We start from the raw sequence: 21,702 nt of genomic DNA on the forward strand, positions 1-21,702 counted from the left end.
AATACAGAACATTCTTTATGCAGTCAACCAAAATCTTGATTTTGAGCCATTACCGCTGTGTTCGGAACTGGTGATAAACTACCGGGTAAAAATATACATAGTATGTTGTGTATATTGAATACTTTGGCTACAAATAACACAAACATAAAACTTATAAAGGTTTGAACGACAGTTATTTGTTGCCTCACCAAGCAAGAAGGTGAAGGTTGGTTAATTCAGTAGATCGATAAAGGTCTCGTGTCAGTTTTGTCCCCAAGTGTTTGGTCCCCTCATGATTGCAAGTATCTGCAACAGCTCTAAGCAGTGCATTCACAACCACATCCAAATGCAAATAAAGAAATAAAAAAAGCCAAAATAAAGACACTCCCTACTTTGGGTCTCTGCCTCTTTTCAAGGATGATCTTTTTCTACATTCTTCCCTGCCCCCATTCCCCAGCAGAAATACCCTCAAGTCTTAGGAGGCAGAATTGTGTCCCAACTAAGCCAATCAATAGCCAGGCAAATGAAATGGTCATAATTGTCTTAGACCAGTAAAATTTTGCCTCCTGAGGTTAGGAAGAGGCTCAGTCTTTCCTGAAGCACAAGTCTGCCCCCGACACAGATACAATCCAGCTCCATTAGCAGGAGGAAGGGATTAGTTATAGGAAACCAGCAGGTCTGCCTCAGTATGGGGCTTCCAGATGACCCAGGAGGACAGGGAAAACACTCCCTGTATACATATTTCTCACATGCTGCCCAAAACACTCATGCTTCAGTATCTGCTTTGCTCCTTAGTAGTTGCAAGATTTTGAGTTAGTTTAACCTCTGGGAACCTCAATTTCTTCATATGTAAAATGGGGAATCACACATATCTCACTGGGTTGCTGTGAGGATCAAATGTATTAGCATAGGCAGAATACCTAGCACCTTGCTTGGCCCATAGGAATTCCTTCCTCAGAGCCCCCAGGCTGCTTACAGTCTAAATTGCTGGGTAATTGACAAGTCGGTTGACTTGTATTCTGATCGAAGGTTAAGAGTCTGACTCTTGATTTCAGCTCAGGTCACGATCTCAGGGTCATGAGACCAAGCCCTCTGTCAGGCTCTGCACTGAGTGTGGAGCCTGCTTAAGATTCTCTCTCTCTGCCCCCTCCCCCAACTTGTACTCTCTCTCAAACAAAAAGAAAAAGAAAGAAAGAAAGAAAGAGAGAGAGAAAGAAAAAGAAAAACAGGAAAGAAGAAAAGAAATCCTCACGTGGCTAAAATGAAGTGATCCTGGGGAAAGAGAAAGGACCAGGGGGCAGCAGGTGTAGGTCAGGGAGGCCCTCGTGGTCAATGTTAGGGCTTTGAAGAAATGGGGAGCCATAGATGGTTTCAAAGACAGAAGTGTTATAATCTAACTTATACTCTTAGAGGATAACTCTGACTGCTGTGTTAAGAGGCCCAGAAAGCCAGAGTGGTGGTAGGGAGCTCTGCTAGGAGACAACGGCAATAATCAAGGTCAGAGATGATAAGGGCTTGTCTCCAGATGACGGTAATGCAGTAGCGAAAAATGAATGAATTTGTATTCTAATCTGAGGTGAGACCAATAGGATTTTCTATTGGATGTGGGGAGAGAAGGCAAGAAGGTCAGGCCCTAAGATTTGGCTCTGGCAAGAAGAAGGAGTTGTCATTTTCATAGATGAGGGAGACTGGGGAAGCCGGTGGTAATGAGGACGAAGAGTCAGATCAGAGGCTTGCAAGCTCTGTGCCGCCATTAGACATTGAGGCAGCTGTTGAGAAAGAAGTTAGACCAGAGGACAAGTCTGGGCACGCAGATGACATTTAACGCAGTGATGTGGGATGAGATCACCAGGGTGTACACATGGAAAAAAGAAGCAAACTGAGGCCTTCACATTGGGCACACCAACATGGAGAGGTTGGGAGAGGAGGCAATCGACAAAGGAGGCTGAGAAGGGGTGGCCCGAGGAGGGAGGACCACCTCCAGTGTGTGGTGTCCTGGACGGTCAGTGAAGGGTGTCCAGGGGGAGTTGACAAGGATGTCAGCTACTGGTAGGGGAAGTGCAGTGGGGCCTGAGAACTGCCCCATGGATTTGGTGATGTGGAAGTCATCAGTGACCTTGACAAAGCAGTTTTGGTTGTGGGTGCAAGTGAGAATGGGAAGGGAAGTTGGAGGCAGCAGTGTAGACAATGTCTTCAGGAGGCTCTGCTCTAAAGCAGAGTGGGGTGAGAGCGGCAGGAAGGACCAGAGTCAGTGGAGGCTCCTTATTTATTTATTTACTTACTTATTTATTTATTTATTTATTTATTTGAGAGAGAGAGCATGTGAGTGTGAGCAGGGGCAGAGGAAGAGAGAGGATCTCAAGCAGACACCCCACTGAGTGTGGAGGACAATGTGGGGCTTGATCTCACAACCCTGATCATGCCCTGACCCCAAACCAAGAGTCGGATGCTCAACAGACTGAGCCACTCAGGTGCCCTGATTTTAAGATAGGAGATTTAATGTACTTAAATGATAATCGAAACTCTAATAGAAAGGGCAATTATAGGGGCGCCTGGGTGGCTCAGTCATTAGGGTCTGCCTTCGCCTCAGGGAGTGATCCCGGCGTTCTGGGATCGAGGCCCGCATCAGGCTCCTCCGCTATGAGCCTGCTTCTTCCTCTCCCACTCCCCCTGCTTGTGTTCCCTCTCTCGCTGGCTGTCTCTCTCTCTGTCAAATAAATAAAATAAAATCTTTAAAAAAAATAAAGAAGAAAAGAAAGGGCAATTTTATGACACAAGAGAGAGGGGAGTGAACTGTTGGCATGAGGTCTTTGAGCAGGATAAAGGGATGGGAACTAGGACATAGTGAAGAAGCTGGCTTCCAGTGGGGCGCTTAGCTCAGCTGCTCTACAGTATGGCTGCCTTGACATTCACTTTTTTTCTTTTTTAAGTAAGCTCTATGCGGGGCTTGAACTCAAGACCTTGAGATCAAGAGTCAAGTGCTTTCCTGACTGAGCCAGCCAGGCACCCCTTGGCATTCATTTTGTTTGGTCAAACAGCTTGAATGGTCCTTGAACTGACACTAGCCCCTCATACAAATGCATACCCTTGCTAGCAGCCCGCAAAGTCACAAGCAAATGCAAGTTCCTGATATGACTTCCCTAAAAGCCCTTGTGATCAAGTCCCCCCCCCCCCAGGGCCTTCCTCTTGTGTGCTCCTTAGATAAGACCCCCCCCCCCCGGAGCTTACCCACCCAAACCCTATTCATTGTGGTTTGAACTGGCCCATCTGTCCTCAGCTTGAGAACCCCAAAGCATTCCACCTCTGACCCTAATAAAGGCCTTGCCCTAGGTTCTGTCACTCTCTCTGCATTGACCTCCCTGCCATTTACTTCCCCCAGGACCAATGAGTCATCAACCTTTCTACTTCAATTTCTCTTGTGGTCTTCTATTGAACCGTGGTTCACCATCCCGCATCCTGTGTTCCACGTTAACAAATGTTACTTTAACATAGTCGTAATATCTTCTCATGAAGAAGGGCAGGCTAAGGGTATGGGGTGTGAGTGGATGCAGGACCTCTGCTGACTGCTTCTATTTTCTCTGTGGAATAAGAAATAAGCTTGTCAGCCAAGACTGAAGCCTGAAGGGGAGGTGATGGGGGTTTAAAGAGAGAGGATAGGATGTGAGATAATCATCTTGAAAGATGAATGAACTTGGGAGGTATGGTAGGATCACTGATCAAGAAACCAGGGCAAATCAAGGCTGTGGCTATGTATGTTGGCTCCAAAATCTGTTTTTAGACCCTGATATCTCTCCTGAGTTCCAAACTCATATACCCAACTACTTGTTGATATCTATCCCCTGCCTTCTCATGGGAAAATTAAAGCTATTCTCTTCCTGCCCACCTCCACCCAGTGCTCTTCTGTCCCCCTTTTTCAAAGCAGAATAATAAAACCTTTGAATAGCTCATGAACTAGTGTAAGACAATAAATATTTTTTTTATTTTCTGAGAGTGAAAATACTGAAGGAGAATCATGGTTTTTGGAGGATTACTATTTGTTCAGTATGGCCATTACTATCAAGATGTCTGTGAGAGATCCCAGTGGGAGTGGTGAGTAGTTTAGCTAATATACATTGGATGACTGACTCTCTGTCTGGTCTGATATTATTCCTCTGGTAATCATGAGGCCATATGCACCAGGCTTCGGAATCTGTAGTTCTAAAAAGCTCCCAGATGATACCAATGATACCAGTCCACAAACCTCACTTTGGGGTTTAAAGGTTAGAAGACAGAAACGTATGCAGATGATTTCAATTTAATGTGTTAATCATTATAATAAAAAGAGAGCTATAAGAACATAGGTTAGCAAGGGGCGCCTGGGTGGCACAGCGGTTAAGCGTCTGCCTTCGGCTCAGGGCGTGATCCCGGCGTTATGGGATCGAGCCCCACATCAGGCTCCTCCGCTGGGAGCCTGCTTCTCCCTCTCCCACTTCCCCTGCTTGTGTTCCCTCTCTCGCTGGCTGTCTCTATCTCTGTCAAATAAATAAATAAAATCTTAAAAAAAAAAAAAGAACATAGGTTAGCAAGTAGATTAAGGCAAAACTATGGAGACTGTTCACTTACAAACCAAGGAATGTATTCTTCATCCTGAGAAGGATATAGAACCATGGAAGGATTTGAACATCGAGGTGACAATGCTTGAGCATTTGTCATTTGAGCACTGGGGTGCAAAATGCATATTGGATGTCAACCATGTGTCAACCACTGTTCTGGCAGCAGACATAAAGAGTGAACAGTGAAAAGGACAACCAAAATCTTGTCTTCAGGGAGCTTACATCCTGGAGGGGGTAGACAGGGAGTAGTAAGAAAACAAATAAGTGGGGCACCTGGGTGGCTCAGTTGGTTAAGCATCTGCCTTCAGTTCAGGTCATGATCCCAGGGTCCTGGGATCGAGCCCCATGTCAGGCTCCCTGCTCAGTGGGGAGTCTTCTTCTCCCTCTCCCTTTGCTTGTCGCTCCCCCTGCTTATGCTCTCTCTTTGGCTCTCTCTCAAATAAATAAATAAAATCTTAAAAAAAAAAAAAAGAAACCAAATAAGTAAGGTAATTTTAGATTGAAGAAGTGTTGTAAAAAAAAAAAAATAGCAAGGGTTAATATGACTGAGCCTCAGGGGACCACTCTAGCAGGAAGTAGCTGCTGAGCCCAGAACTGTGTAACGGAGCCAGTCCTGCAGGGATCTGGGGAAAGAGCATTCTGGGTAGAGGGAACAGCGGGATGGTGGCCTTGAGCACGGGTGAGCACTAAGGGAGGAGAATCAATCAATCAAATCAGAGCCTTGTGAGCAGGGGGAGATGGTGGAGATGGGGTCAGAAAGACGAACAGGGGACTGTAGGGGCTTTGAAAGCTGTGATGAAGAGTTTGCATTTCACTTTAAATGTGGGAGTAAAAGAATCCACTTTTTAATGGATAACTTTTGCTGACATGTGAAGACGGGATTGTGAGCATGCCTGTGGGGTCAGGCGCAGTGTGGATTCCTTGGACACGCTCAGAACCGTGTGTTAGAAAGAGGGATCTGTTAGCAGCATGTGAAGTAGCCCAGGGAGGAAAGAGTAGCTCTCCAGAAATGTCTACACTTGCCGGTTAAGGAGAACATACATGAAGGGGGCAGTCGGACTCACGCTTCCAAATGAGGCTGTGGCAAGGGAGATGAGAAATTCAAATAATACTCAACTGTCTTAAGCCAGGCGCAGAGGCTAAGACTTTCTCACTAATACCCTCATTTAATCCGTTCCACAACCACACCATGCTGGCAACAAAAATCAGTTTCCAGGGTTTCAACCCAGACCTATGGAAAGAGAGATCCAAGGGCATCTGGTTGTCAATACATAAATGCTTCAGGTGATTTTTAAATTCAAAGGAGGTTGGATTCGTTGTGTGGGGCTCCATTTTCTGCTCAAAGGAATGAAAATAGCTCTCTGTGAGCCTTTGCTCCTTTCCTAAACACTACATCAAAGACTAATGATGTACTGTATGGTGACTGACATAACCTAATAAAAAATTTAAAAATCAATCAATCAATAAAAAATAAACCCTGCCAATTAATTTACAACCCAAGGGGTGACATTGCAGGAATTCCAGGATAAATCTACCTTAAAAATACCAACCAGCAAGCTTAGGGAGCCTAGGAAGGAAGCCTCTCTGCTCCCTGCTGGGGTTGGTGTGAAATGTTGCTGGGGGTGTTGAGGTAAAGGCAAATCTTGGGGTAACGCTTTAAGCTGCAATCCGCATTTGTATTTTAATGTAAATGAGTTTCAGATCCTTCTTGAGAGAATCTTTGGGCTGGGAAACCGTGGAGGGTTCTGGGCCCAGAATTGGGGGCAAAAGCCTTGAGGGAGTAGAAGGGAGAAGGGGAAAGGGGAAGAAGGTGGCACCAGGGCACTGAACTTGACTTCCTTCCCACGATTGTTGGGAGCCCACCCCCTTCCTGAGCAGAGGCTCTTAAAATGCTGAATGAAGAAGAAGAAAAATCTGGTTTTATAACTTTGCATTATTTGTGCTTGATTAGATTCTAATGTGGCCTGTGCATCTGGTTGGTTGCCTTCAAATAAGCATTTTTTAAAAAAGGGAAGCTCTGGGGGCGCCTAGGTGGCTCCAGCGGTTAAGTGCCCAACTCTTGATTTCGGCTCAGGTCATGATCTCAGGGTTGGTTGTGGGATCAAGCCCGTGTTGAGCTCCATGCTCAGCAGGGAGTCTGCTTGAAGATTCTCTCCCTCTGCCTCTCAAATAAATAAATCTGGAAAAAAAAAAAGAAAAAGGAAACTCTGATCTGCATTTTTACAACTTTCCCTTGTAGCTGCTGGGTTCTGTTCAGCCTTCTCCAGACCAGAAAAGGTTTTGTGGGCACAGGGGAGCTGTAAGGTAGAGCAGGGATGGTGCACTGACACCCAATTTCATAAAAATAGGGAGATGACAGAAGTGGAAGGAAGGAAAGCCATCACTTACCGAGGACCAGCGGTGAGCCCAGGTCTGCTTGGACGCTTCTCACGAATGGCGTCGCAGAGGCTCTTCTTTTCCTCTGGTTCTCCTTGAATCGCCAGTACTGGAGATTGGCCCCAATGGTGAACACACCTGCTGCTGAGTCATTTGTGTGAGTATTAGTAATAAGTAATATCTATCAAGCCCATAACACATGCCAGGTGTTTTACAGGAAGCTCCTCATTTAATGCTCCCAAGAGATGGGTCACATTTGTATCTTCCTTTTCAGATAAAGTAACTGAACCCTAGAGATGCTAAGTGATTTGTCCAGAATCAACAGTGTACAATTCAAATCCAGGCCCCTGGACTCTAGAGATCCCACGTTTTGCCATTATGTGATACTGCCTTTTTCTTAGACAGAAAAAGCACAAAATTACACCTACCCTGGGCATAGTTTCCCACTAGGTTTGAGGTCTTTAGCCTCCTTATTTTTTGCCTCCCTTTTCTCCCTAAAGGCATCCACTCTCCACTTTAGGCTCCCACAGCCTTTCTATACTGTATATGTCACCATGGCTACCACCTCTTTTCTGAATAAATTATTCAGTATAATTCTCTCATTCATCCTACTACTATCCGTGACTTCTAGACATGCATACATTTGGAAACTTTTTACCTCTAACTCTACAGATTTTTTTTTTCTGAGAATTTCAGCCGTCAACTCAGAGAAAAAGGATCTATTTTTCTCTTAACTGTGGTTTGGGGATGTCTCGGGGTGGCGACTAGTTGAAATGTCTAGGTGTGAGAACTTACTCTCAAGGGCTTCCTGCTTATCTGGAGAGGGTGAGCTCCAGAACCAGCTACCAGAAGTGCATTCTTTGGACGATGTGAGGTACAGGAACTGGTGTGCTGGCTCATTAGCGTCTTGGAGCTGTGATTCTGAGACCGGGAGCCTACGGTGCCTGAGCACGTATTCACGCATTCATCCATCAAGTACGCATGGTCATGTGAGTTGGCGCCAGAGACACTTTGATAATCAAGACTGGCATTGTTCCTGCTGCCACGGGGCTCACAATGCTGAGTAGGAGACAGACATGGCTAAGAAGCTTCAAGAAAAATGGGCAAATCTCATTTCCTTTTGGTCCTTTCCTTTCTCTTCCTTCCTTCCTCCACTGGTATTATAATTTCTCTCCCATCCCTTTGCTCCTAGTTCGCAGATGCTGTGTGTCTAGAACTTCCCTTCTTCCCTTGTGCCAATATGCCGTCCTGGACCTCCCTGTCTCAATTCCGCCTAGTGAGTGATGATTATGTTTGGCCCAGCTCACTGCCAGCCAGGAAAACCATGGCTCATGGTCCATTTTTTCTCCGCCATGAGCCTTTTGGTTATTCCAGACACACAGAATTTAAAACAGCTACAATAACAGTGACTAGTTGATGGTCAAGTTCAGAGCATCCATTAATTAATTCATTTATTCATTCAGTAAACATTAAATAGCCCGTATCTTCCAGGAATTGAGATGCAGAAAGGGAAAACACATGGTTTCTGTGCAGTAAAGCTATGAATTTCCGAAGGCAAGGACCCCATCTATCTTCTGCATGCCTCTGTCCCTGATATTTAACTCCTTCACACCAGGTAAGAACTCAATAAATATTTGTGAAATAAAAGAATAAATTCATATTTTGACAGAAAAGACAGATACACAATCTATAATAAAATGGATAACCATTCATTTAGTAAACATTGTTTGAACATTTCCTAAGTGCTAAGTACTATGTCAAACAAGACAGATGCCATCCTTCCCTTATGAACCTTACAGTTGAAAATTCACCCAAGTAAGTATTAGAGTTGTTTGAAGTGATGTGATGAAGTGCAGGGTTTAGAGAGCACAAACCTGGCATGTTTGCCTGGCTCATGTGAAAGCCCTGCAGTCCAGTCAAGTTCAAATTGCTTCCGAAAAACCAAAAGACTGATGTGGTTGAAGCATTTTGAGTGGGGGAAAGGGGAGAGTGGGAAAAAATGAGGCTAGCAAAGAAAGCAGATATTGGATTCCCAGAGCTTGGGGGAGGGGCAAGCTAAGGAATCAGGGCTTATCACAAGAGCAATGAGAAGATTTTCTATGAATTTAAGCAGGAGAAAGCATGGTGAGTTTTAATTTTTAGAAAATAGCTCTACTTTGAGAATAAAGAATGGGAGGAGATCAAGAGTAGACAGTAGGCCAATTAGGATGCTATTGTAGTAATACAGGACTGAGATGATATCCACTTGAACTAGGTGGGTGATTTTGGAGGCAGAAAAAAGTGGATGAGGGGCGCCTGGGTGGCACAGCGGTTAAGCGTCTGCTTTCGGCTTAGGGCGGGATCCCGGCGTTCTGGGATCGAGCCCCACATCAGGCTCCCCCACTATGAGCCTGCTTCTTCCTCTCCCACTCCCCCTGCTTGTGTTCCCTCTCTCGCTGGCTGTCTCTATCTCTGTCGAATAAATACATAAAATATTAAAAAAAAAAAAAAAGAAAAAGAAAAAAGTGGATGAATCCAAAATCTATCGTGGTTCCAGAATCAGTAGTCTACGGTCATTGGATTGAGGCTGGGGTGATGATGGAGTGATGTTAAGGGTGATTGACAAGCATAACTTTTTATGTTTCTTGCCGGAGCTAACCCATAAATGTTGGTATTATTTTCTGAGATCGAAAATGTGGGAGGAGAACCATGCATTCTGGAGGAACATTATTAGTTAGGTTTTGGATACCTTGAGATACCTGTGAGGGATCTAAATGGAAATGTTGAATAGTTTAACTGGTACGCATTGCGTGACTGCCTGGCTCAACATTATCCCTCTAGTAATTAGGAGATGTGCATGTGATCCAATCTAAATCAATCATCGTGCCTTGACTCCTAGGTCACATGACTGATTCATGGAAAAGCCAGGTAAGCCTCACAAGACCAGTCAAATTCCTTCTCTTAAACTGAGTGGGCAGAAGAGATTTTCACTCTGGTTGTAGAGCTCTGAGGCTAAGGTCAGAGCTGTTGACGAATATGGCCCTTGTAAGGGAATTATGTTGGCTTAAAAGAATGAAGATAATATGCAACCAGAGAAGTGTAAAGGAGAAAGAATCCTGAGGATACTGGAGTCTTCGTGCTTCTGGCCCTAGTTTGGTTACATGAGTTAAAAGTCTCATATCTGTCATATCTGTTTATTAACTAGTCTCCCTGACTCTGTCTCTTGCTCTCTCTCTGCCTCTCTTTCTGTTTTTCTTTGTCTGTCTGTCTCTTTTGTTTTATCTTAGCTAGTTTTTGGTATGATTTTATCACCTGTGAATCATGGCAATGCTAGTAATGTAAGCAGGCAGTTGGGTTTACAGTCGAGAACCCAGTGAAAGATCTTACTTCTAGACATATTGTTGAGGGTTGTTGTTGATATGAAATTTGAAGACAGGGAGTAGACAAGTTTACCAAAGAAGGTAGGAACGAGAGAGAAGAGTACTAAGGTCTCAGCTCTGAGGAATTCTAACACAAAAGATCTAGGAGAGGAGGGTAAACTTCCAAGGACGTTGAGAGCAATGCCTTAAGTCATTAGAGGAAAACCAGTAGTGTGGTGTCCCAGAAGCCAAGGGTGTTTCAAAGACATGGTGGTCAACTGTGTAGAATGTTCAAGAGATGACAAGTATGATAAAAACTGAAAAGCAGCCATGGGCAACACAGAAGTCATTGATGCATTTACCACAAATAACCTCCACGAAGTGGAGAGGTCAGGAGCCAGTTGGAGTGATTGAAGAGTAAATGGAGGTGAAGAAGTGAAGCCAGAGTATGGAAACCATTCTTTTGAGACCCATAGCTGGGAAAGGGAGGAAATAGAGAGGATGGCCCTGGAGATGGAGTTCAGAAAGGGACATTGTTTATTTTTTTTCTTTTAAGATGCGAGAGACTAAAGCAAAATTATATCTGAAGATCTGTTAGAACACAGAAAAGAAAACATTAACTCTACCTGGGTGAGTAGAGAAAGGTTTCTCCAAGGAGATGGTTTTGAGCTGGGTCTTGAGTAGGGAGTAAAATTTTTCCAAAGGACGAAGGCATTTCCTGTGAAAGGCAGATTGCAAGCAAACGTGCAATGGTGCATTTGGAGAATGGTCAGTAGCTCAGTGCATGGAAAATGTTAACCCTGGCTTCTGTTAGGAAGAAAGGAAAATCCACCCAAGACCTTTCTCTACCTTTTGTTTTTGTTCTCAATTTCATCTTTAAAATAATAGGTTAGGCCAGATTATCTCTAAAGTCTGTTCCATTATTAAAATCCATAGCTAATGGGGATCTGTCTTCAGTGTTTTGTTAGATTGATAAGAATATTCCCCCAAATGAATATTACACCGCAGCTGATTCCTATAATTATGCTTTATATTGTGTGGTGAGGGACTTCCAGGAGGTTGGAGGCTCAGCTAAAGTGACCCACTTAGAAAAAAATAATCATGAAATATCTTTGAAGTCTACTATGTTTTACTTTAAAAGTTCATGTGCATTTTATTCCCTATATCCTTAATATAGTTGACATGGTTTATTTATTATTATTATTTATTTATTTTCTGTGTGATGTCCCACGCAGATAGGCCAGCTTCACCCTTTAGATTTAAATATCTGCAGGTAGTTACTTCCATAGGCTCTGAGCAAGGATGAGAGTCCCTGGCTGGCTCCTATTGCCTGTCCGGTTTCACTTGTCCATTCACTCCCAGCTTCCTAGAGGCAGGCAGGCAGTCTGAGCACAGCTGTCTATGCGAGTGCAGCATGGTGGGACCTGGAGCAGAGAGGAAGGGCTCATTCAGAGTGGCTGAGCTGAGTTAATTGATCTTTATAAATGCCCTGGGCCACAGAGACTCAAGTAACGGCATTATGAGTCTTAGCAACTTAACTACCCACATATCATATTATTTGCATCCACTTGCCCATAAGAATTTTCTTTCTAAAAGAGTACAAAATATAAAAGCTACATGAAATTGCCTGAAAGGAAAAAAACACACACACACACAACACACATTAATTGGATTCTTGGCAAACGACTGCAAAAATGTCCCAGAACTGACGAAACAAGTTATTTTTAGACAACTTTGCCCAAAAATATGTTGGTGCCTCTGTGAGTGAGTTAATCACACATGCTACAAACTCCTTTGGCCAGATCTTTAAAAAAACAACAAACTTCATTTTTCCTTTTTATTACATAATAGAATAAAATGAGCAGTCTCCCAGTGTCGTCTGTTGGCTGCATTCCTCAATCGAAAGTTCTTTTTTTCGGCTTCTACCTTCATGTTTGCCTTTCTTTGTATGAGCCCTTTTATTCACATGCCCCAGTTTTATAACCTAAAGATGTGAAGAGAAATTTAAGCTCTTTCCACCATTCATTTAGGATTTTAGTCGTCCCCATTTTTTGCCCATCAGCTCACCCTGATGATTCATCAGGTGTCCATACAACAACCGTCTGCTCATTCTCCAACGACGTTGAGGACGAACGCTTTCTATGGCATTGCAGGGAAGGCTGAAGCCACTGGTGGTTACAGAGATCTGGCTTTGTGATAAGAGCCCTGCCGATGATTAGAAGACCTCACCTAGCTGGTCTTAAAACGGAATTAGCCCAAATGGTGCCAATGGGAATTAACGCGCTGCATGGTCCCAGAGCAAACACAATACCTGTCGTTTGGATGCTCTTAATCTCAGAGGCAAATGAGGGAAATAAGACTTTCTGAGGCCTAGCCACACATTCCCCAGTGATTATAGTACCAAATACTCATGACTCAAAGTGACTGGTTATCAGATACTAGAAACATCTTCTCAATCATTAAAGGATTTAAACGTCTGCTTGAGTGTGCCATGTTTTTGAAATTAATGAGTTTTAAAGTCATTTATACACATTTCTGAAGCTGTATCTACAGAGGTTTTTCAGTAATGTTGGCTATATATATCCTTAGAAGGAAAAGTAAATTTACTTCTAGAAAGCCCAACCTGGATATAGATATATTTCCTTAGTGTGTCCTGTTTACTTTGCTTACAGAACCTCTCTCTGTATATCCTGGACAGATTTCAGAAACTCTATGCAAACAGGCATACTTAGAGTGCTTACTTCTTTCTTTCTAGCAGCCTAGAATTTGACATAGGAGTTCAAGTGGATTCTCGGTATATGTACTTTTTTAAGGGCTAGGAAAATTCAGAGCCCCTCTGTACTCAAGATCTTGCTCTGTAAATTATTTCCCATAAAACTGTCTGAGGACAGAAATGATCAATTTCTGGGCTTCAGGCTTAAGCTTGAATCTCTGGTAAAATGCACATAGTCTGATTGAAACTTTCCTTATACTGTTATCATTCATTTCAACCTTAGTGGAAATGAAGATTCTGAAAGATCTTGATGCAGAGTGGAGAAGAGAGCTCAGTTTACTGGGTTGCTATGGGTGATAATGAGGAAATATTCTCTGAAGGCAAAAATGAACAAATCCTGACTTTGCTTAATTCCATAGTTGTGCATGGGAGGACCCTGCCCTCAGGATGAAACTAGGGCAGTTTCTTCAAAGAGGAGTAGCTTCCAAACTTTGAGTATTTTTTCTGTAGATAGGAATGGAATTTAGGTAGGGTGTCACAGAATTTAAGAGCAGCTCGCATTTCTGGAGGGCCCTGCTTGTGGGCACGCACCAATGGATGTCAATGTGGGCAAACCAACATGGCTTCCGTTCAGAGGTCTTAGGCATTTGTATCTCTCACACGTGCTTCGTGGCTAACTTTCGTGCTGCTGGTTACAGATTTGAATTTTGAGGTTAGTGATGCAAACACTTGCACACAGAGCTTCATTTTCTTGTGATGTCTTTGTCTGGATTTGCTATCAGGGTAAGAATTGCTTTGCACAATGAGTTGCAAAGTGGACCCTCATCTTTTATTTTTTGGAGAAGTTTATGAAGGATAGGTATTTCTTCTTGAAACATTTGGTAGAATGCACCCGTGAAGCCATTGGACCTGGGCTTTTTCTTCTGAAGTTTTTTGAGGACTGTATGTATGGAGAAGAAGAAAAAAGTTTGGCAGTTGTCTGATGACCACTAGGCAGTGACTGATTGCCTCGTGTGGCGAGGGGGAAGAGGGCTTCTTTTAGGATGATGAAAATATCCTAAAATTAGATTGTGGTGATGGTTGCACAACTGTGTGAATATACTAAAAACGCTGAATTGTTCGCTGTAAGTGAGTGAGTTACCTGGTATGTCAATTCTTATAAAGTCATTTAAAAAGCAGGTTTTGATTCTGTTCATCTCTACTGTTTTCTTTTCTGTATACTACTAATTTCTGCTTTCTTTCCTTATTTTTAATTTCTTTGGGTCTGCTCTTCTTTTTCTAGCTTATTAAGTTGCCTCCATGTGGCTCCTTGGAGTTTGCTGACCAAACAAGTCTTGATGTTGCAGGATTGGAGCTCACAGACCTTAAAGATTATGGCCTCAAGGATTAAGTTTTATGGCCAGTCCGGTCCTCGAACCAGCAGTTAGCGTCTTTCAGATCCTGGAGATGAGGCTGTTTTTATGTCCTACCAATTCAAGGAGGCAAAATTCCCAGGCCACAATTAGCAGAGATTTTCTCAGCCTTTTTTTTTTTTTTAATCAGAGGGAGTTCCACCCAGTTTCCACCTCGATTCCTATTGCCGCTTTACATAAAATAATTTTAGTACCATTACCTCTGATTAGGCAACCTGCCAGATGCCGATGCCCGCTTCCTGCTCCAGAAGCAAGCCCGGATCTCTGTGCTGTGTGCTACCAATCGCCTTGCTTTTCTGGACCATGTACCTGGTCCGTGTAGATGCTTATCGTGGCTTGAACCTGCTTATATTGTTTTACTTATTTATTCATCCTGTGCCTGTCGTTGTTCTCCTTTGAAGTGGGGGGTGGGCTTACAAAGCACGAACTTACTGAACGAATCTTGATGCTTCCTTAGGGTGATTATTGCACCAAATGGCTTTAAAAATAACTTCAGGCCAACTGAAATAAACCCTTTCTTTGTGTTTTCTTAAACTTAGAGCAGTGTTGCCCAATAGAAATAAAATGCAAGCCACGTATAAACTTTGGAATTTTCTAGTAGTGACACTAAAAATACAAAAAGAAACAGGTAGAGTTAATTCTCGTATGTTTTATTTAACCCAATACAGATCTTCCTCAACTTACGATGCGGTTACATCTTGATAAACACATCTAAGCTGAAAATATCACAAGTTGAAAATTCATTTACTACAAACGAACGTACAGATCATCGTGACTCAGCCTCACCTTCCTCAGACGTGCTCAGAACACTTACATTAGCCTATGGTCCGACAAAGTCCTCTAACACAACGCCTAATTTACAATAAAGTGACTATCTCATGGAATTTATTGAATACTGTCCTGAAAGTAAAAAGCAGAATGGTTGTGTGGGTGCTGAATGGTTGTCAGCGTATCGGTTATTTACTCTCCCGACTGGGGGGGCTGACTGGGGGCTGTGGCAGCTGCCCATGACAGATTATCACACAGCAAATTGCTAGCACAGGGAAACATCGAGATCAAGAACGTGAAGTACAGTTTCTATTGCATTGTACCACTCTCACACCATCATAAAATCGAAAATGGTAAGTTGAACCATCATAGGTCAGGGACCATCTATATATCTAGCATACTATCATTCAAAAATAAAATCAATATATAAAAATCATTAAGATGACATTTTTATTCTTTTTTCATCCAAAGTCTTTGAAATCTGGTGTGTATTTTGTACTTACAGCACATCTCAATTCAGAGTAGCCACATTTCAAACGCTCGCTAGCCATATGTGGCTGGTGGCTTCCATATTGGATGGTAGAGATTTATAGTATGTATAAAATGATAGTAAGTTTAATCAGCGCCAGTTCGGGGTTTTGGACCTTTTTCTTCCAAGAATTTCATTAAGTAGTTAAAACACACAAAACAAAATCTAGACAGCCTCAAAAGCTGTGTGTTCTTCTGTTATACTTGTCATCACCATGCTAGTATATTTGGAGAACTCCCCTTATTTTCTTTTTTTGAATTGAGGGAAGAGAGCAAAAAGCCTTATGTGTACAAATTTACAGTACAAACAAGACTATTTATGCTCTCAATCTGGGAAAACTGGTTTCTGAAAAATCAAAGTTTTCATTTTTCCGAGTTACGTGAAATGACAATATATAAGGTTTGAAATGGTCGTCACTTGAATTACTATCAGTTAATTAAGGAGTTAAACTCCATTTACTGCCAAAAAGCATTTGAGGGTGCTGGAAAGGATTGGAAAGAAATTAGAAGTATAAAATATGATGGGGTTTTATGGGTTAATACAGAATTTTTTCAGTTGAGATTAATTTTCAATTCCCTCTAGACAAAGATATTTGGTTTTAATGAGTGTTGTAGCAATGATTCTGATAGGCTGTTTACAGTCTGACGCCCCCAGGTATCTCAGGCAGATAGGTAGATCTGTTATAATGCAAGAACTCCTTGCCTCTATGTGGGTATTAACAACCGTTGCTACTTCCGGGGAAAATAATCCTCTCAAAGTATATTGTTACATTATTAAAGCATGGGACCACCTTCTCACAAGATTGCTAAATAAATCACATTACTTTATCAGACTGCTTATTTATGCAGCTTAGAAACACTAATAGTTCATCAACCTCCTGATTTTATGGCCAATCTTCAGACATGCTAATCTGTCACATCTTTTGAAACCCCTTTCTTCATGGGTAGGAGTTTTCCCCGGGAATTCCCAATCATGTCATATTTAATGAAAACAATACCAGCAATAGCATTGGTACGCAGCCCCTTCCTCTTGGGAATCTCCAAATGGTTTCCAGATTGATGGGGGTCGGTTTTCAAAGGCTGCTAGTAAAGGAAGAGGGGGAGGGGATTCGTTCCCTATCAAGGTTGGGGGAGTAAGGCTCGAAAGGAGATTGAATCATTGCCCGTGTCATTCAGTCCATCTGGGCTGTATCATTTCCATTCGGACCCAATGTTCCAAGAAGCTGAAATGCACCTATTTTGGCAAGGATTCCTCTTAGGCTGGCCGGGGAACCATCATACTGTCATCACAGCTGGCTATGACAGGTTCCAGGAGTTTGGAAATTGTTCTTGACATGGTGGGAAGCATTTTCATGTCCTAGCATCAGGAATGCGTCATTTCCGATGTACGTGGGGCCGCTCCACCCCCACCCCCCGCCCTTTCTAGCTTGTTATCGAGGCTAATTTTCCCCCGCGGCGCTCATCCCCACGTGGTATGTTACGTATTTGTCAATGTTCTGTCTTTACCCACTACCATGTAACCTCTGTGAAATCCCCAGCTTTGCCTGTTTTATTCGCAAGTGTGTTTACGGCGTGAGGCACTTAGTAGGAGCTCCTTCCATATTCAGTGAATAAAAGAGCGAATGTACATGCAAAAACCCCACCTTCTCTCAAAGAGTTCGATGGAGTCCGAGAAGCCTAGGTTGATACCACAGCGCTGTAGTCTATGGGCTTCGAGATCTTGAGAGACCTGCTCCAGCTCTGTTTTCAGGTTTCTCAGGGATGAAATGGAGTAGTAATAGGTACCTTACAGGTTGCTTGAGGATTAGATGATGTAAAATGCTCCGCTAAGCATGGGGCGGGGCTTGCAGGGAGCGCTCAAGAAAGAGTGGCCATTTGGGGGGGGCGGGGGAAGTATTACTGTTCCAGAGGTTCCTTACCTGGAAGGTGGTTAGATCTCAGAATCCTAACTTCAGCCATAGAGGCTCAAGCCTCAGGGCTAAGTCCTATTTCTTCAAGGGTTGGGGACCAAGACTTGGGATTGATTACGTGTCCCAGGGGGCTCTCCGGCTGCAGGAACGGCCGAGGGGTTTTCCAGCGAATCTAAACACAGTCTTTAAGGATACCTACTTCTACACACAGGGGCTGCAAGCCTGCTTCATATCCCAGCCCAGCGGGGACAGTGTCTGAGGAAGGGGGGGGTTGTCATGATGCCCCACAGAAGGGAAAAATTTGGTTCAGACCCTTCTGGCTGGGAGTTACCACGCTGTGTGCTGAATGGGGTTTTGCCCTTATTTGGGCAAGGAGGGAAGGGGGGGTGCAAGCAGGTAGGGGTTTCATTCCTACACCCCTGATTACCAGCTCCTTCCCAGCCCTACTGTGGCAAGAGCAGAGTGCAAGTGGCAACAGCTGATTGACCCAGCCCAACACCTCACCTTCTGGAGAAAAAGATAGAGCATTCTTGCTTCTCTTCCAGAGGCCCTCCTTGAAGGATGCTTACCTCTGAAAGCAGGTGAGTGTGAAGTGCATCATCTTATCTGCTTCTCAAAGCACAGAAAGTATATTTTACCAATCACTTTAAAAGAAGTGGCACAGCAAAAAAGCAATATGACTCGGACAAGCATTCCTGACACCCCCAGGAGTGGGTAGGAAGCACTTCAAACGAGTTAATAATATAACGTGACAAATGAGACAAAGATATGAAAAGCCGTTTTTAAGTTGTTTGCACTTTGACACATCTGAGATACTGTATCGCTCAGACATTTTTTTCAGATAAAAAAAGGGAGATAAAAAGATTTCAGAGACGGAGCACGCAGATAAAGCTTTCTATTAAAACACGTGTGTGCATGTGTGGGTCTGCTTGCACACGTGTGTACATACGCGCACGCATACCCACTGCCTTTGCAAGGCTCTCATGGTCTCGCCTCGCCTCTCTGGACTCCCTCACAGAGTGGTCCTGTGGGAGCACCAAGCCTACACACTCTGCCTCTTCCCAGCTCCTAGCACTGCTGACCCTCCACCCAGGAATGCTAGGAATGTCCTCCCTCCCCTGCCCTGCTCCCCAGGCTATCCCACCTACCCAAATCACCGTCAGTCATCTGGGCTCTGATCGCAGTGCCTGGAGAATTCTTCCCTACAGATTTCACGGTGAGCCACATTCTGCTTTCCCCAAGCATCTGTGGCATGTGGTGCTATCCCATTTTTATAATCGGAAGTTTGTTCTTGTAGCTGCAAGAGTGGAATAAACAATCCCTTCACTCTCCCACCCTAACAAGGTCGGGACGGCAGCATGTGGTTCTTGTACAGAAGGGTCATAAATCCTCACACCCCCTCTTCCTCAAATGGAAAGTCTCTGACTTGCCTCCCTAGGCCAGGGATGTGACCTGACACCAAAGTAACATTTCAGCCCTTCTGTGGGGTTTCCTGTAGCCATCTGTGATCGGACGGTCCTGACCCGTTCGGGGTTTCTTTTTCTTAACTATTTTTATTTATTTTTGCGAGAGAGAGAGAGAGAGAGAGAGAGAGAGAGAATAGGGGATGGGGAGGGAGGGCAGAGAGAGAAGCAGGTTTCCCACTGAGCAAGGAGCCTTATGTGGGACTCGATCCCAGGACCCTGGGATCACGACCTCAGCCGAAGGCAGATGCTTACCGGACTGAGGTTTCTTAAGCAGGGGTCAGGGGCCCAGAAGGCAGCCTGGAGTCCATATAAGGGGAACAGAATAAGGAGGCTGGGGTAGGAGGATGCCTTTCAGCATGGTGATGGAAGGCACCAACTCCATAAAATAAAATTATGCTGTATTAGCATGGAATGGATCACACCGTATTCAGAAAACATGCTTATTTGTGGATATTGAAATAGATCACATGACTTTAAAAAAGTGAACCAGTTCCTGCCATCCAGGAGGCTGTAGCCCTCCAGGAAGCAAGAGAAGATAAAGGCAGAGGGACGCCTGGTGTGTGGTGCGGGGGTGCGGGTGGGGGGCTGATAGCTCCAATTTGGATGAATAAGATCATTATAACATTGACGTGAAAGCTAATTATAGAAAAATTCATCTCTCCTGGAATATAAACAATTTCCTATAACTATTTTATTGAGAAATCTAATCTCATGAGGATTTTTTTTTGGGGGGGTCCCTTTCTTGACTAATTTGTTTTTCGTGTGTGTGTGTGTGTGTGTGTGTGTGTGTGTGTGTGTGTGTGTTTAACTGCCTTTGGGATTATCATATGCAGAGGCTGCTGGGAGAAACTTGGTATAGCCTGAGTCCCATGTCGCTTTTGCTCTTCCCCAAACCCTTTCGGTACTGACACCCGTGCACAGCCCCCTCCCCACACACGCACACACACATGTGCGTGCGTCCGTGCACACCCTTTGTGTTGGGAGGTCCTAAAACGCAATGACCTGGCTGACCAGGCACCTTCCATCCCATAACATGACTATGGGAAGAAGGGACATGGGAGGCTGTTTCTCTGACCTAAGACATTTTATGGTTAAAAGCAGCCTCCTGGGGCGTTCTGGGATCTGTTCTCATTCCCACTCATATCTTTTCATCAAAATTGGCTATCAACTTAATAATCCTTATGACTTGTTGGGCTGGCCGAGAAAAAGGGGCCAAGACACCCAAGATGGCTGACTCTCCCGCTAAGATAACCGACTCTCCCGCCAAGATTTAAACCAAAACCTAGGTGGGAAGCCGAAACCGTCCTACTGACTTCCCTCACCCCCCAGCAGTACCCAATAAAAACCCTCGCTGCCTTGCCCTGGGCGCGACTTCCCCGACTCACCGCTCTTTCCTGAGTCGTGGAACCTCGCCCGAGGGTGCTTGCAATAAAGTTCATCCCTTGAAACACGTTTGCCTTGCGGTCTTGATTTCATTGGCGACGAGAAAAACCTAACATGACTCACTTGCAAAAGTACATAGGGAGTTGAGTTTTTCTTTTTTCTTTTCTTCTTTCTTTCTTTCTTTCTTTCTTTCTTTCTTTCTTTCTTTCTTTCTTTTTTTTAATTTCCTTTCTCTAAAGGTTAAAATTAAAGCGAGGAGGAGCAGAAAATTACTCTCCTGGGCCCAGCGGGAATGGGGCCTGGGTGTCCCAGGCCCAGTCTGGTGGTCTGGATGTTTTTCCCTCGCCACAGCTCTCTGTGATTTATCCAATGTATCCATGATGGCCTTTCTCAACTACTTGGCGAAGTCAATCCGGAAGTGATTCCAGGTGCCCTCCTCCCCTGGCAGGCTTTTCTCCCACCACCCACCTCTGGCACTCCAGCCACTCCCCTTCCTAAAAATGCTCAGGGTCTCCCCATCTCCTGGTTTGACTCACCTTTGTCCCCTTACCTAGGAGAGGGAGTCCTTTCTGTCAACCCTCCACCAGCTGCATTGCATCCTACCCCTTCTTGAAAGCATTGCTGAAATTCCATCTCCTGTAGCCTGCCCTCATTACCTAACCCAGGAATGCTCACTTCTCAGCCTGAAAAGGACTCACTGCCCTCCTGGAGTGTTGATCTCATTCATTTATTTAACAAATATTTGTTGAACACCTAGAATGCCCTAAATAAACACTGCTTACACTGTGGGAGATACAGAGATGAACGAACACAGAACAAGCTTACTGTCCAGTGGTTGGTTCCTACACTGGTTGTGAGTTCTTTATAGGGGAGGACTGGGTCTAACAGTTCCTTGTATCCCCCAGAATACAGTAAGAATTCAATTGAATATACTGAACTGATGAATGAATTCACTCGTTCTTTCATGCAATGTCATACAGAGTTCGAATCAACACTGTAAACAACCCCTCGAAATATCTGAGGCTGAATGTGGAAAGAAGAGGAATACATTCCATTCTTATTCAAAACATCGAGTGATTGTTTTCTGTATCAAATGTGAAATTCCGGTTTTATCAAACACTCTCAGAGAAACACCCCAGCCCCCAGAGCAGACAGCAGTTGTAAACATCTTTTCCTGCGGAGGGGCTGCCTGCCGAATTCCAGGGCCCAATCTGCGGAAGACCAGTCATCTGCTCCC

At 44.0% G+C, this 21,702-nt stretch overlaps 1 long non-coding RNA gene across 1 annotated transcript in view; it reads right to left on the bottom strand.

The window, feature by feature from the left end:
* LOC130542261 (uncharacterized) overlaps window positions 1-20,950 on the bottom strand; it is a 28,494-nt gene extending 7,544 nt beyond the window's left edge. The window contains exons 1-2 of the long non-coding RNA XR_008956702.1: window positions 20,468-20,950; window positions 6,960-7,088 (exon numbers count right to left, since the gene is read on the bottom strand). This is a non-coding gene — a long non-coding RNA (uncharacterized LOC130542261). The remainder of the gene's footprint in view (window positions 1-6,959; window positions 7,089-20,467) is intronic.
* Between the last annotated feature and the right edge of the window lie 752 nt (window positions 20,951-21,702).

This window comes from Ursus arctos, unplaced genomic scaffold, assembly GCF_023065955.2.
Source record: "Ursus arctos isolate Adak ecotype North America unplaced genomic scaffold, UrsArc2.0 scaffold_31, whole genome shotgun sequence".
In the NCBI taxonomy this organism is placed as follows: Eukaryota; Metazoa; Chordata; class Mammalia; order Carnivora; family Ursidae; genus Ursus; species Ursus arctos.